This window comes from Phocoena phocoena, chromosome 11, assembly GCF_963924675.1.
Source record: "Phocoena phocoena chromosome 11, mPhoPho1.1, whole genome shotgun sequence".
In the NCBI taxonomy this organism is placed as follows: domain Eukaryota; kingdom Metazoa; phylum Chordata; class Mammalia; order Artiodactyla; family Phocoenidae; genus Phocoena; species Phocoena phocoena.
Window position 1 is genome coordinate 76,695,935 of NC_089229.1, and position 15,917 is coordinate 76,711,851.

Genomic DNA, 15,917 nt, shown 5'->3' on the forward strand with positions numbered 1-15,917 from the left:
ACATTGAACCAACTTAGGAGAGGGGAGGAGATTGGAGATTGAGTTTCAATAACATGGTTAATGATTTTATCAGTCGTGCGTATGTAATGGAGCCCCAAACTTTATTTTTATTTTTTTAATACTAATTAATTTTTTATTGAAGTATAGTTGATATACAATGTTGTGTTAATTTCTGCTATACAACAAAGTGATTCAGTTATACATATATATACATTCTTTTTTTAATATTCTTTAGCATTATGGTTTATCATAGGTTACTGAATACAGTTCCCTGTGCTATACAGTAGGACCTTGTGGTTTATCCATTCCATATATAATAGCTTACATCTGCTAACCCCAACCTCCCAGTCCATCCCTCCCCTAATCCCCTAGGCTCAGGTTTTTTTCTTTTTTCTTTTCTTTTTAAATACAGCAGGCTCTTATTTGTCATCAATTTTATACACATCAGTGTATACATGTCAATCCCAATCGAGCAATTCATCACACCCCCACCCCCACCCCACCGTGGCTTTCCCCCCTTGGTGTCCATACGTTTGTTCTCTACATCTGTGTCTCAATTTCTGCCCTGAAAACTGGTTCATCTGTACCATTTTTCTAGGTTCCACATATATGTGTTAATATACGGTATTTGTTTTTCTCTTTCTGACTTACTTCACTCTGTATGACAGTCTCTAGATCCATCCATGTCTCAGCAAATGACCCAATTTCGTTCCTTATTATGGCTGAGTAATATTCCATTGTATATATATACCATATCTTCTTTATCCATTCATCTGTTGATGGGCATTTAGGTTGCTTCCATGACCTGGCTCTTGTAAATAGTGCCACAATGAACATTGGGGTGCATGTGTCTTTTTGAATTGTGGTTTTCTCTGGTATATGCCCAGTAGTGGGATTGCTGGGTCATATGGTAATTCTATTTTCCGTTTCTTTTTTATTTTAGACTTTATTCTTATTTTTTTAATTAATTAATTTATTTTTGCAGTGTTGGGTCTTCGTTTCTGTGCAAGGGCTTTCTCTAGTTGTGGCAAGCGGGGGCTACTCTTCATCGTGGTGTGCAGGCCCCTCACTATCGCGGCCTCTCTTATTGGGGAGCACAGGCTCCAGACATGCAGGCTCAGTACTTGTGGCTCACGGGCCTAGTTGCTCTGTGGCATGTGGGATCCCCCCAGACTAGGGCTCGAACCCATGTCCCCTGCATTAGCAGGCAGATTCTCAACCACTGCGCCACCAGGGAAGTCCCTGTTTTTCATTTTTTAAGGAACCTCCATACTGTTCTCCATAGTGGCTGTATCAGTTTACATTCCCACCAACAGGGCAAGAGGGTTCCCTTTTCTCCACACCCTCTCCAGCATTTGTTGTTTGTAGATTTTCTGATGATGCCCATTCTAACTGGTGTGAGGTGATACCTCATTGTAGTTTTGATTTGCATTTCTCTAATAATTAGTGATGTTGAGCAGCTTTTCATGTGCTTCTTGGCCATCTGTATGTCTTCTTTGGAGAAATGTCTATTTAGGTCTTCTGCTCATTTTTGGATTGGGTTGTTTGTTTTTTTAATATGGAGCTGCATGAGCTGTTTATATATTTTGGAGATTAATCCTTTGTTGCTTCGTTTGCAAATATTTTCTCCCATTTTGAGAGTTGTCTTTTCATCTTGTTTATGGTTTCCTTTGCTATGCAAAAGCTTTTAAGTTTCATTAGGTCTCATTTGTTTCTTTTTCTTTTATTTCCATTACTTTAGGAGGTGGATCAAAAAAGATCTTGCTGTGATTTATGTCAAAGTGTGTTCTTCCTATGATTTCCTTTAAGAGTTTTATAGTGTCTGGTCTTACATTTAGGTCTCTAATCCATCTTGAGTTTATTTTTGTGTATGGTGTTAGGGAGTGTTCTAATTTCATTCTTTTACATGTAGCTGTCCAGTTTTCCCAGCACCACTTATTGAAGAGACTGTCTTTTCTCCATTGTATATCCTTGCCTCCTTTGTCATAGATAAGTTGACCATAGGTACGTGGGTTTATCTCTGGGCTTTCTATCTTGTTCCATTGATCTATGTTTCTGTTTTTGTGCCAGTACCATACTGTCTTGATTACTGTAGCTTTGTAGTATAGTCTGAAGTCAGGGAGCCAGATTCCTCCAGCTGCGTTTTTCTTTCTCAAGATTTTTTGGCTATTCGGGGTCATTTGTGTTCCCAAACACAGTGTGAAATTTTTTGTTCTGGTTCTGTGAAAAATGTCATTGGTAGTTTGATGGGGATTGCATTGAATCTGTAGATTGCTTTGGGTAGTGTAGTCATTTTCACAATGTTGATTCTTCCAGTCCAGGAACATGGTATATCACTCCATCTGTTTGTATTGTCTTTAATTTCTTCATCAGTATCTTATACTTTTCTGCATACAGGTCTTTTGTCTCCTTAGGTAGGTTTATTCCTAGGTATTTTATTCTTTTTGTTGCAGTGGTAAATGCGAGTGTTTCCTTTATTTCTCTTAGAGATTTTTCATCATTAGTGTATAGGAATGCATGAGATTTCTGTGCATTAATTTTGTATCCTGCAACTTTACCAAATTCATTGATTAGCTCTAGTAGTTTTCTGGTAGCATCTTTAGGATTCTCTATGTATAGTATCATGTCATCTGCAAACAGTGACAGTTTTACTTCTTCTTTTCCAATTTGTATTACTTTTATTTCTTTTTCTTCTCTGATTGCCGAGGCTAAAACTTCCAAAACTATGTTGAATAATAGTGGTGAGACTGGACATCCTTGTCTTCTTCCTGATCTTAGAGGAAATGCTTTCAGTTTTTCACCATTGAGAATGATGTTTGCTGTGGGTTTGTCATATACAGCCTTTATTATGTTGAGATAGGTTCCCTCTATGCCCACTTTCTGGAGAGTTTTTATCATAAATTTGTGTTGAATTTTGGTGGAAGCTTTTTCTACATCTATTGAGATGATCATATGGTTTTTATTCTTCATTTTGTTAATATGGTGTATCACATTTATTGATTTGAATATATTGAAGAATCCTTGCATCCCTGGGATAAATCCCACTTGATCATGGTGTATGATCCTTTTCATGTGTTGTTGGATTCTGTTTGCTAGTATTTTGTTGAGGATTTTTGCATCTATATTCATGAGTGATACTGATCTGTAATTTTCTTTTTTTGTAGTATCTTTGTCTGGTTTGGGTATCAGGGTGATGGTGGCCTCATAGAATGAATTTGGGAGTGTTCCTTCCTCTGCAATATTTTGGAAGAGTTTGAGAAGGATGGGTGTTAGCTCTTTTCTAAATGTTTGATAGAATTCACCTGTGATGCCATCTGGTCCTGGACTTTTGTTTGTTGGAAGATTTTTAATCACAGTTTCAATTTCATTACTTGTGATTGGTCTGTTCATATTTTCTATTTCTTCCTGGTTCAGTCTTAGAAGGTTATACCTTTCTAAGTATTTGTCCATTTCTTCCAGATTGTCTATTTTATTGGCATAGAGTTGCTGGTAGTAGTCTCTTAGGATGCTTTGTATTTCTGTGGTGTCTGTTGTAACTTCTTTTTCTTTTCTAATTTTATTGATTTGAGTCCTCTCCATCTTTCTTAATGAGTCTGGCTAATGGTTTATCAATTTTGTTTATTTTCTCAACGAACCAGCTTTTAGTTTTATTGATCTTTGCTATTGTTTTGTTTGTTGCTATTTCATTTATTTCTGCTCTGATCTTTATGATTTCTTTCCTTCTGCTAACTTTGGGTTTAGTTTATTCTTCTCTCTCTAGTTCCTTTAGGTGTAAGGTTAGATTGTTTATTTGAGATTTTTCTTGTTTCTTGAGGTAGGCTTGTATAGCTATAAACTTCCGTCTTAGAACTGCTTTTGCTGCATCCCATAGGTTTTGGATCATCGTGTTTTCATTGTCATTTGTCTCTGGGTGTTTTTTGATTTCCTCTTTGATTTCTTCAGTGATCTCTTGGTTATTTAGTAACGTATTGTTTAGCCTCCATGTATTTGTGTTTTTTACGTTTTTTCCCCTGTAATTCATTTCTAATCTCATAGCATTGTGGTCAGAAAAGATGCTTGATAAGATTTCAATTTTCTTAAATTTAGTGAGGCTTGATTTGTGACCCAAGATGTGATGTATCCTGGAGAATGTTCTGTGCACACTTGAGAAGAAAGTGTAATCTGCTGTTTTTGGATGGAATGTCCTATAAATATCAATTAAATCTATCTGGTCTATTGTGTCATTTAAAGCTTCTGTTTCCTTATTTATTTTCATTTTGGATGATCTGTCCATTGGAGTAAGTGTGGTGTTAAAGTCCCCCACTATTACTGTGTTACTGTTGATTTCCTCTTTTACAGCTGTTTGCCTTATGTATTGAGGTGCTCCTATGTTGGGTGCATATATATTTATAATTGTTATATTTTCTTCTTGGATTGATCCCTTGATCATTATGTAGTATCCTTCCTTGTCTCTTGTAACATTCTTTATTTTAAAGTCTATTTTATCTGATATGAGTATTGCTACTCCAGCTTTCGATTTCCATTTGCATGGAATATCTTTTTCCAGCCCCTCACTTTCAGTCTGTATGTGTCCCTAGGTCTGAAGTGGGTCTCTTGTAGACAGCATATATATGGGTCTTGTTTTTGTATCCATTCAGCGAGCCTGTGTCTTTTTTTTTTTTTTTTTTTTTTTTTTGCGGTACGCAGGCCTCTCACCGTTGTGGTCTCTCCCGTTGCGGAGCACAGGCTCCGGACGCGCAGGCTCAGCGGCCATGGCTCACGGGCCCAGCCGCTCCACAGCACACGGGATCCTCCCGGACCGGGACACGAACCCGTGTCCCCTGCATTGGCAGGCAGACTCTCAACCACTGCGCCACCAGAGAAGCCCAAGTTGTGTGTTTTGGTTGGAGCACTTAATCCATTCACGTTTAAGGTAGTTATTGGTGTAAGGTCGGATCTTAACAAACGGCACCATGAAACAGAGAAAAGCTTCAAGTGAGCTTTATTAGGGAGCGCTCCCGGGCGAGGTTCACTGGTCCGAGAGAAAGGGGCCAGAGAAGTCGCACCCGGGTGAGGGTTGGGCAAGATTTTAGAGGGGAAGAAGGGAAAGGGGTGTGGTGAATCTGGGAGGGCACAGGGTATTCCTTATTTGGTGGTCTTTTCGGGTATCCTGGGGGACCGTTAGTCCCGCCCCTCGAAAGGCGGGAAGGTTGGGCTGGGTTCAAAGTCCCCAGGTCAGTTCCTGGAACTGGGTGGTCTGGAGAATTTCGGTCTGATGCAACCTGTGAATCTGACTGTGTTCCCCTGCCTCGGGCCAGTTGGCCTTACAATTGGTGTGTATGTTCCTATGACCGTTTTCTGAATTGTTTTGGGTTTGTTTTTGTAGGTCCTTTTCTTCTCTTGTGTTTCCCACTTAGAGAAGTTCCTTTAGCATTTGTTGTAGAGCTGGTTTGGTGGTGCTGAATTCTCTTAGCTTTTGCTTGTCTGTAAAGCTTTTGATTTCTCCATCAAATCTGAATGAGATCTTTGCTGGGTAGAGTAATCTTGGTTGTAGGTTCTTCCCTTTCATCACTTTAAGTATATCATGCCACACCCTTCTGGCTTGTAGAGTTTCTGCTGAGAAATCAGCTGTTAACCTTATGGGAGTTCCCTTGTATGTTATTTGTCGTTTTTCCCTTGCTGCTTTCAATAATTTATCTTTGTCCCTAATTTTTGCCAATTTGATTAGTATGTCTCAGTGTGTTTCTCCTGGGGTTTATCCTGTGTGGGACTTGCTGTGCTTCCTGGACGTGGGTGGCTCTTTCCTTTCCCATGTTAAGGAAGTTTTCGACTATAATCTCTTCAGATATTTTCTTGGGTCCTTTCTCTCTCTCTTCTCCTTCTGGGACCCCTATAATGCGAATGTTGCGTTTAATGTTGTCCCAGAGGTCTCTTAGGCTGTCTTCATTTCTTTTCATTCTTTTTTTTTATTCTGTTCCACAGCAGTGAATTCCACCATTCCGTCTTCCAGGTCACTTATCCGTTCTTCTGCCTCAGTTATTCTGCTATTGATTCCTTCTAGTGTAGTTTTCATTTGTTATTGTATTGTTCATCTCTGTTTGTTTGTTCTTTAATTCTTCTAGGTCTTTGTTAAACATTTCTTGCGTCTTCTCAATCTTTGCCTCCATTGTTTTTCCGAGGTCCTGGATCATCTTCACTATTGTTATTCTGAATTCTTCTTCTGGAAGGTTGTGTATCCCCACTTCATTTAGTTGTTTTTCTGGGGTTTTATCCTGTTTCTTCATCTGGTACATAGCCCTCTGCCTTTTCATCTTGTCTATCTTTCTGTGAATGTGATTTTTTCCCACAGGCTGCAGGATTGTAGTTCTTCTTGCTTCTGCTGTCTCTCCTCTGGTGGATGAGGGTATCTACGAGGCTTGTGCAGGTTTTCTGACGGGAGGGACTGGTGGTGGATAGAGCTGGCATTGCTCTGGTGGGCAGAGCTGTAAAACTTTAATCTGCTTGACTGCTGATGGGTGGGGCTGGGTTCCCTCTGTGTTGGTTGTTTGGCCTGAGGCAACCGAACACTGGAACCTACCTGGGCTCTTTGGTGGGGCTAATGGCAGACTCTGGGTGGCTCACGCCAAGGAGTACTTCTCAGAACTTCTGCTGCCAGTGTCTCCGTCCCCACGGTGAGCCCCAGCCACCCCCTGCCTCCGCAGGAAACCCTCCAACACTAGCAGGTAGGTCTGGTTCAGTCTCCCCCGGGGTCACTGCTCCTTCCCCTGGGTCCCAGTGCGCACACTACTTAGTGTGTGCCCTCCAAGAGTGGAGTCTCTGTTTCCCCCAGTCCTGTCAGAGTCCTGCAATCAAATCCCACTAGCCTTCAAAGTCTGATTCTCTAGGAATTCCTCCTCCCGTTGCTGGACCCCCAGGTTGGGAAACCTGACATGGGGCTCAGAACCTTCACTCCAGTGGGTGGACTTCTGTGGTATAATTTTTTTCCAGTCTGTGAGTCACCCACCCAGCAGTTATGGGACTTGATTTTGCTGTGATTGCGCCCTTCCTCCCATCTCACTGTGGCTTCTCCTTTGTCTTTGGATGTGGGATATCTTTTTTGGTGAGTTCCAGTGTCTTCCTGTCGATGATTGTCCAGCAGCTAGTTGTGATTCTGGTGTTCTCACAAGAGGGAGGGAAAGCATGTCCTTCTACTCCGCCATCTTGGTTCAGGCTCCCAGTCAAGCCCCAAACTTTAGACACCAAAGCTCAGTGGAGCTTCCTGGTTGATGAGCACATTGTTGAGGGGGTGAGGTGGTGTGTAACACACCCTGATTCCGCAAGGAGAGAGCATGAAAGTTCTGTGGTCCTTCTCAGACCTCAACCTGTGTGTATCTTCATTTGTCTGGTCCTTCTGATTTGTATTCCTTGTAATAAAATTATAATCATAAGTATAGCATTTTTCTGAGTTCTGTGAGTTATAAATTGTCAAACTAGAGGGGTTTGTGGGAACTTCCAAATGTATTGCCAGTCTGTGAGAAGTGCAGGTGGCCTGCGGAATCTCTGAAATCAGGGCAGTCTTATTGGGCGCCATGCCCTCTAATGGATAATGCCTGCACTAACTCCAGGTGGTTAGGGACAGAATTAAATTGGGGTACCTCCAGCTGAGTTTGAAACAGAATATCTGTATTGTGTACTCCTTTGGTTCCCAGTGAATAAACTTCAGTAATTGAAGTGTATTTATATTTAATGTTAACTAAATAAAGTATGGCTCTTTAAATTTGATGTAATCAAGAAGGAAATATATTATGAGTCTCTTAGAAATTCACAACTTACTGGATGGATGTTGATGTACTTTTATTAAGATCTTAATCAAAATAAACGTTTAGGATTACCAGAATTCAGGTTTCTTTATTGACGAACATTTTTCAGTAGTGTCTATGAATTTTCAGAGATCCCTCCAGCTTCTTTTGCTTGATTCCCTTTGTGACCAGCAGCCTACATCTGCACGATCACCAGCTGGATTTAGAGGTTGTAGATTTAGAAAGGCTAATAGGCCCATCGTGAGTTAAAACCTGTGGTCTTGATTAGTAGCTTAGTGGTGGGTATATGGCTTCTTCTATGAAAGGTAGAGAGCATCCATAGAAAATGGGCAATTCTATCCCATATTTGAAGAACTATACTCATCATGCATTTGAGCACAGTAGCAGGCAATGTAGAGCATTACCAAGGAAGAGAAGGTGTGGTATAGTCAGGAATTGCTTCTGATTATAGTCAGAAGGTCAAAACTAACACAAATTAAAATTCAAGCTAATCCAGAAATATAAAACTAGCTAACTGTTGTAATAACAGCCCTAGACTATCAGTGGCTCAAAACAATAGAAGCTTATTTCTCATTCATTGTTTAATCTAATGTAGGCCAACATGGGAAGGGGTCTGTTTTGCAGAGGCGTTCAGTGAGCCAGGTTTCTTCCATGTGTGGCCTTCCCGTCTTTAAGGCCCCATTTCCATTTGCATTTAGCTGATGAGTAGCAGAAGAAAGACAGGTTGTGTGTCTCAAGCTGGAGGTGGCACCCATCACTTCTGCTCCCATTTCATTGGTAAGAAATAGTCTTTTGGCCCCCACCCAGATGCAAGGATATTGGGAAGGAGAGGAGAACATGGATGTTGGTGAGCACCTGCTGTCTGTCATAAATCCAGGATCAGTAATAGCTGTTCACTGGTGCTAAGATAATTGGCATGGCTTATTCAAGTGAGAATGGTTTGGGACTGTCTCAAGGAGTGCCAGAGGGAGAAAAGATAAAGTGGCAACAGCGCAGCCCCTCGTGGATTCAGTGTCCTGTATAAATGTTATCAAACTCAGGTTTGGCTGCTTGATGCTTGAAAGCCAATACTTGAGAGACAAGTGCTGGTAGGAATGGAAAGGTTGCTTTATTCAGGAGGCCAGCAACCTGGGGAGAAAGCGGACTCATGTCTGAAAACCAACTCCAAAGACTGCTCTATCATGAAATTTTTAAAGGGAGAATTATTTGAGGAGGGTGTCAGAGTCTTTGTTCTCTTCCACTGTGTGCAGACTTTCTTCTGATTGGTTGATGGTAAGGTAACAGGGCGGTGTTCCAGGACTCTTGTGCTCGGCCTGAAGTTACCATCCTCCATCTGGGTGGGGGCCTTAGTTCCTGCAGAAGAACTCAAAGGTATTTTGTTAAGTATATTCCTTGTGATGGAACCAGGACCCTGCCCTATGGCTACACCACCCTTTCTTGACTGCTCCTCCTTTGTTTCTGCATTCCCTCCCTTCCCTGATAAGCAACTGTTTGAATCTGCCCTTTGGGACTCAGGGAAGGTCAAGGAGGCTGAATGAAGCCTATTTCCTGCAAACAAGAAATGGGTGACAAGGAAAGCCCTGGGAGGGCTTCAGAGGGTCCTGTTCTGTTTCATAAAGGCTTACAAGGATAAAGTAGGTAAGCTGTATGCTGGGGATAGGAAGTGTGGTTGCCTGGGGAGTACACCCTGTATCAGCCATAATGTAGTATGGAATGGGCAAGCCAGCTCTCTGTGTAGAATTAGGAAGGCAAGGTAGGAGAGTGAGAGATCCTCAGAGGACTGGACTCTCCTGATCAGGCCTAGAGCATCAGTCACTGTGTCTGCCATAGTGTAGGCACACTGGAAATGTTGCTTGAATGAGTTAACGTCCTCCTGTCTTTAACAAAACAACACCTGAAACCCTTCCCTCAACCCCACATTCTCCTCCAATATTATCCCTTTATCATCTTTCCAGCAGAACTCCTCAAGAAGAGTTGACTATGCTCTCTGCTTCGACTTCCTCTCTTTGCAGTCTTCCTTGGAACAACGCCAGACAGGTTTTCTCCCCCACACCACACAGAAATCTCTTTGTCAGGGTCACAGTGACTTCCTGTTGTCAGCACCGTCCTTGTTAAAACATTTTCTTTAACTTGGCTTCCATGATGCTTCTGGTTTTCTCTTACCTTACTGACTGCTTTTTCTCATTTACCTTTTTGCCAGTTCCTCATCCTCTTCCCAGCCTCTCAGTGTTGCTTGAGTCCCCTAGGTCTGACCCCAGGCTTCCTCTCTTCATCTACAGTCATTTCCTAAGTGATCTTACCCAGCCCTGTGATGTTAAATACCATCCTTTTTATGTTTCTAACTTTTCCCCTGAATTTAAATTCGTATATCTAGGGGCTTCCCTGGTGGCACAGTGGTTAAGAATCCATCTGCCGATGCAGGGGACACGGGTTCGAGCCCTGGTCTGGGAAGATCCCACGTGCCGCGGAGCAGCTAAGCCCGTGTGTCACGTCTACTGAGCCTGTGCTCTAGAGCCCGTGAGCCACAACTACTGAGCCCACACACCACAACTACGGAAGCCCGCACGCCTAGAGCCCAGGCTCTGCAACAAGAGAAGCCACTGCAATGAGAAGCCCACACACTGCAACAAAGAGTAGCCCCCGCTCATCGCAACTAAAGAAAGACCATGCGCAGCAATGAGGACCCAACACAGCCAAAGATAAATAAATAAATAAACAAACAAACAAATAAAAATTCGTATATCTAAATGCTTATTCAAAAACTTCTCTTGGATATCTAATAGGCATCTCAGAGTTAACATATCCAAAACTGAATTCTTCATTCCAGCTCCCTGACAGCCCTCCTCTCCACAGTAAAATCCCCGTCTTCTCCATTGTTCCTTGTTTCAGTAAATAGCTACCCTATTCATCCAGGTGCTTAGACCAAAATCCATGGTATCATGATATCCTTCTTGACTATTCGTTTCTCTCACATCTAATCCATCAGCAAATCATATATAATACTTTATGCCTTCAGAATGTATTTAGAATCTTATCACTTCTCACCACCCTAGCACTCTCTCTGCCATCATCTCTTGCCTGGACTGTTGCAGAAGCTCCTAGCTGATCTCTTTGCATCTACCCTTGACCACTACAGTCTGTTCTCTCAGCTGCCAGGGTGATCTTTTTAAAACAAAGTCACTTCTCTGTTTAAGACACTCCAGTTACTTCCCATGGTACTTAGTATAAAATCAAAAGTCCACACCACAGCCTACAAGGTCCTGTTTTATCTGGCTCCTGGCTATCTCTCTGACTTCATTTTCCGCCACCTCACTCAGATGCATCAGTGTCCTGGTCTTGCTGCATCTCAGCTGGGACAAGCTCACTTGTACCACAGGGACTGTCCACTTGCTATTTCCCTTGCCTGAAATACTTTTCCTGAGATGACCTCGTACATAGAATTAAGAGCACAGACTCTGGAGTCAGACTGCTTAGGTTTGAATTTCCTCGTTATCTGACCTGAGCAAGTTATTTAACCTTTTTGTGCCTCAGTTTCTACATCTGTAAAATGAGAACAATAATGGGACCTACTTCATAGGGTAATTATGCTGATGAAATGGGTTAATATATAGAGAGCACTTAGAATAACACCTGCCTATAGTAAGCTCTGTGTGTTAACTATGTGACGGCTACTACTTCATCAGGTCTCTGCTTATACGTCGCCTGCTCAGAGATGTCTAAATAGTTGGAGAATTATCAGAATGAATGGTAAATATGCAGCCTCCTGGGGCATGTGCTTTGAAGGGGACAGCTTACTGTGGTGTAGAGACAGCACATGTGCAGGAAATGTCTTTCTGTGAAAGGAGTGCCCCTTTATTTTAGTTACCACCGTGAAGGTGCCCACCTCTCCTCACCCACCCCCATTTCTCTTTCCCTGGTCAGTCTCTTGTAGGACCCATTGCTGCCTAGTATTCCCTCTCCCAACTCCTGCTCATACTAATTCAGGCTGGGTCTTTGGAGATAGACATTTGGAGACCTGTAGGGTTAGACATGGGAAGGAGAAGAGTTACCTCACCACCATATCATCCCTTTTTCTTTGCCTCAGCATGGACTTCTTAGGCAGCATCCATAGTATCTCCATTTCCTCCTCTCACCTTTATCAAAATACTGAGGAAAAATTACTGACTGTGAGTATTCTGTCCGTGTGTGTGTGTGTGTGTGTGTGTGTGTTTTAACTTTACCTTTAGAGAGAAAAGGAACACAGTGAAAAAGGGACAGGGCAGAAGAGATTACCTGTTTCAGCTTCCCTTCTGTTTTCATTATTCCTATCAGCAAACTTTCTTTAAAGCATCTAGGCTTCAGTGATATCCCTCAGGGACAGGAGCATAGGGAAGTATTGGGAGACTTGGCCTTGTTTCGTGGAGAAATACCCTGTTCAGAAATAGACTGTGGTGGAAATGGACAACAAGGGAGGGAACTCACTGGGGCCCTAGGAGTGGGAAGGTTCAGAGAAGAGATGAGTGAAGAAATATGTAACAGGGTCTCTCAGCCTGAGAAATAGCTTCAAGGTTCACAGATATCCCTCTACTTGCAGCCTCATGCACAGACTATAGAAATCCTCACCAGTGACTTGGAGCTGGGGGCAGGGTCCCTGACTCCCAGTGCCAATTGAGAGGAAGCATGGAGCTACCAAAAGGCCAGATCTCGTGCTCCCAGCCACAGGGAGAAGAGGTGTATTTTTGGTATTCTAACATCATCTACAAAGTAAGAAGAGGATTAGATTCTTTGTAATACGACATATTTCAGAAACTTTATGAGAGTTAAGAAAGTTTTAGATCTCAGTCCTTCTAGACCTGCCCATATACATTCTAGTGTGTTAAGTAAAAATATTAGTTACATTTTTCTTTTTTGGCCACGTGATGTGGCTTGTGGGATCTCAGTTCCCTGACCAGGGATTGAACCCAGGCCCTCGGCAGTATCAGCCTGGAGCACAAGCCACTGGACCACCAGGGAATTCCCTAGTTACATTTCTTTTATAGTTATACATTATCTTTTTAAATATATGTGCTATAAAGTAGACTTTGAAATCCAAATTTGGTCTAATGGTGATTCACATTATAGCTTTGCATGAAGCAGATGCACTTATTTCACTGGAAATTCTCTGAATTATTTAGGCCATAGTTAATTGGATTTTTGTAATCTGGAGGCAGTAATAAAATAATTGAATCTCAAATCTGTTAAAATTATTTTTGCTTATGTACCATTCTCCGTATAACTGGCCAGAGTAAAATTATCTGGAATAGCTTTCATATTTTTTCTTTTTGTCCAGTAAAACCAGAAACAAAGGCTATATGAAGTAATTGGTAAATATAATGGCAGTGGTACTCTGAACACAGTCAAGAGTTTACACCTTAAACAGGGCAGGATAGGCTTTAGATAAGAGCTATGTAGAATTATCAGACCATTGAATGGATTAGTTTCTCCCTACTTTGTGTCTCATTTCTGTAAGAGGGATATTCAGCCGTCATTTGTAAAATTTATGCTTGCTTTTCTAAATGGGGAAATATTTGTGTCACTTGGAGTAAGTAATCTAATACTACCCTACCCCGCTACTACTCTTAATTAGTAGTTGTTATTCCCCTGACCCAGAAAGAGGAAACGCTTGTAGTATATATTCAATGAATGAGGTCTGCTTCTCCACTTCTTTCATGTTAGTCCCAGTTGTAACGATATTGCCTCCCAGGAGTATGCAGTAACCTGGAGGAATGCACTGACTTGTGTGCCCACTGGGGCACCCTCAACCAAGGGCTTTGCACACTGGGTATATTTTGGGGGGCTGTTCAGAGGTCTGTTTTGGGTCATCTATCCCTGATGATAGATGGATGTCAGTTCACAGTTCTGGCTGTCCCTAAAGATCTAAATAACTTCCGTCGTGATTTCAGGGTGCCCTTAACCATTTATAATGAGTCAGTTCCTTTATTCCTTCAGTTCAGGAGTTCCATAGGTAGCTTTCCCAGCCCTGTTATTGTTGTTTTGTGGAGGGAGAGCATAGAAAATTTCTGCAAACCTTGTTTGGGATCTAGAACTCTCACAATATCTTTGGATAGATAAATAGCATCCCAAAGTAGAAGCTTAGCCTGTGCTACTCTCTTGGGATCGTTCAGCCCTTTGAGATGTGGATAGGAAGGTTCCCCGGCTATTCGGACCCTACAGTCATCATTATTTGGCTCTTTAAAGGAAAGACTCTGACATCTCTAAGACATACAGAAGTTTACACACCCTTCAAAGCTTCTAAGTTACAGAGCTCTAGTGTGAATTTTTTAATACCCTGTGTCCTCATTGTAGTAAATTTTCCCCAAGAGTTGATACTTCTTAGTCAATGGTACATAAGAGGATAGTTGACTAATGGAATCTCTGTAGCGAGCAAACTTGAGCTTGTGTTTGCATAGCTTATTTCTCTTAACTGTTACCCTGTACCAAAATAATGAGAGTTGCCATTTTGCTGGAAGTTGTTACTGTGGGGCCTAGCCTCATCTTTGGTGAAGACAGTGCTATAGGTATTAAGAGGAACACAACTGTTAGTTATATTTATGAGACTTGGAGGAGCACAGACAAGCTTCTGAATAAAATAGAGAGCAAACAGCAATGACAGAAAATAATTTATCAGCTGCTTATGCCAGCAAATTAATGGAAAGATATTAAAGAAAAGAGTGCCTACATGAAGCAGTGGAAAAATGGATTAGAATGTAAATAGATTACAACACTTAATCTTCTTAAATTAGTAATATATTTCAAAGTATAAATTATTCTGTGAGAAATCAGAATGGTGTCCAAAACTAGTTTCTTGCTACAATATGAATCCACAGTCATTTGGAACAAAATGCCACACTTGATGTGTTTTATTACTTTTAATCATTTGGATGGATTAACAGTAAGATATCTGTGTTAGCCTTTACAAAAGGTAGACTACTTATAAGATTGGACATAATATATGTTTTTGTCCTTACATTAAATATTGGAATGTAATTTTTAAAAACAGACTTGATTTTTAGAACAGTTTTAGATTTACAGAAAAATGGAGAAGATAATAAGAGAGTTCCCATATACACCCCACCACACCTCCCTCCATGCACAGTTTTCCCTGTCATTAACATCCTAGGGTAGTATGATGCTTGTGTTGCAGTTAATGGATCAGTGTGACACATTATTGTTAACTAAAGTCTATACTCCATTCAGATTTCCTTTTGTTTACTTAATGTCCTTTTTCTGTTGGAGGAACCCATCCAGTATACCACATTACATTCAGTTGTCTTGTCTCCTTAGGCTCCTCTCGGCTATGACAGTTTCTCAGACCTTACTTGTTTTTGATGACCTTGACAGTTTTGACAAGTATTCGTCAGGTATATTGTAGGTTGCTCCTCTTGAAATTTGTATTATGTTTCTCTACTGATTAGGCTGGGGTTATATGATCATATAGTAGGACTATGTTTAGCCTTGTAAGAAACTGCAAACTGTCTTTCCTAAGTGGCTGTACCTTTTTGCATTACCACCACCAATTTATGAGAGTTCTGTCTCTTTGCATACTTGTCAGCATTTGGTATAGTCAGTTTTTTGGACTTCAGCCATTCTGATAGGTTTGCAGAAATTGGGGTGCAATTTCCATAGTTGGTCATTTAGTCTTACTACCATATTTTATTATATCTGACTATAGAAACATTAGCTTTCTCCTGATATTTCTCTTTAAATTAGCATTAAGAAAAGTGTGTACTTTTTCCCACATGAATAACTGTTACAGATGTTTCAATAGCATTTCGCTTACTACATTAAAATACAATTACCTATTTTCTTTCCTTTCTTATTACTAATAGCTTATAAGCTACGTACTATTAGTGTTAAGCTGTGTTCCGTTGATGTTAATGTCTCATGTTTAATTGCTTTTGTTTAATTTTTTAATTCTCATTTTCCATTCTTCACAGTCATTTTTGCTTTTTTGTTTGTGTTTCTTTGTTCATAAAGCTTTTTTGTTTCTGTTACATTATGTAGTTTTGTACCAATGGCTAGAAGCAGATCGTCATGGCAAGAGCCAAGGTGCTGCAAATACGACTTCAGGTAAAAATAAAAATAAAAGTTGAGGTGTTAGAAATTATTATTTTAATTCAT

The 15,917-nt window shown here is 40.9% G+C and overlaps 1 protein-coding gene across 3 annotated transcripts in view; it reads left to right on the forward strand.

Annotated features, from left to right (window-relative positions):
• DENND5B (DENN domain containing 5B) overlaps nucleotides 1-15,917 on the forward strand; it is a 209,215-nt gene that overhangs the window by 84,916 nt on the left and 108,382 nt on the right. The window contains exon 2 of one of the 3 annotated variants that reach the window (XM_065886568.1): nucleotides 15,801-15,866. The exons of the other annotated variants lie outside the window; for them this stretch is intronic. The gene's annotated coding sequence lies outside the window, so the exon portion shown is untranslated. The remainder of the gene's footprint in view (nucleotides 1-15,800; nucleotides 15,867-15,917) is intronic. 3 annotated transcript variants of the gene reach the window in all.